The sequence below is a fragment of the Galeopterus variegatus genome, unplaced genomic scaffold (assembly GCF_000696425.1).
Source record: "Galeopterus variegatus unplaced genomic scaffold, G_variegatus-3.0.2 Scaffold1206, whole genome shotgun sequence".
Lineage (NCBI taxonomy): Eukaryota > Metazoa > Chordata > Mammalia > Dermoptera > Cynocephalidae > Galeopterus > Galeopterus variegatus.
Genome location: NW_007727317.1, coordinates 290206 through 291094, shown reverse-complemented (window position 1 = coordinate 291094; position 889 = coordinate 290206). Strand labels below are relative to the sequence as shown.

Genomic DNA, 889 nt, shown 5'->3' with positions numbered 1-889 from the left:
AGAATATATTAAATATCTAAATTTCAATAATTCCATAGAATAGGAGAATATTATAGGGAAATATTCTTATATTCTGTAAAGAAAGATCTTTTGATCATAAAAGCAAAGGAAGTAATCATAAAAATATTGATAACAAAAATTTTAAAATTTCTGGAAGTCTAAAAACAATAAGCAAAATGCAAGCACAAATAGCAACTTTGAAAAATATTGCAGCACAAATAATAAAGTGTTAAAAAGGTCAATGTAGCAAGTGTGCTTACAAATCAAAAAGAAAAAGATTGATACGTAATATAAAAATGGATAAGGAATATGATCCAGCTGTTCACAAACAAGAATAGAATTTAAAAATGGCCAACAATGTATGTGCACCATCATTAATAATCCAAGAAATGCAAATAAAATACTTACATATTTTGTATTCATCAAATTGACAAAGAAATGAATAGTACCATTTTATGTTAGTGAAGTAGCCTCAAAAATAAATCAATAAAAATGTTTTAAAAAAGGAAAAGCTCTTTATTATCTTGCTGTTCAAAGCATGGTTCTTGGACCAGCAGCACTGACGATATCTGGGAGCTAGTTAGAAATGCAGGATCTCAGGCCTCTCTCCAGACCTACTGAATCAGGGTCTGCATTTTAACAAGAGCCCGGGTGATTGGTTGAACATGTTAATGTTTGAGAAGTTCTGCTCTAACATGCCGCTTCTGGGAATAGACTGGTATAAACGTTTAGGATAGAACTCTGACAATATGTATCAAGAACTTTAAAAAACAATAATATATTTTAGTTCAAGAATTTTGTAGTTAGCCTGGAGAAATAATCAATAAAAGAATTAATAAATATATATACAATGGTCAATGAAGTTGTATTTTCAATAACAAAAATTTGG

At 29.1% G+C, this 889-nt stretch overlaps 1 protein-coding gene across 1 annotated transcript in view; it reads right to left on the bottom strand.

Annotated features, from left to right (window-relative positions):
- The window catches only part of MYOCD (myocardin), a 67459-nt gene that overhangs the window by 17569 nt on the left and 49001 nt on the right, over nt 1-889 (bottom strand).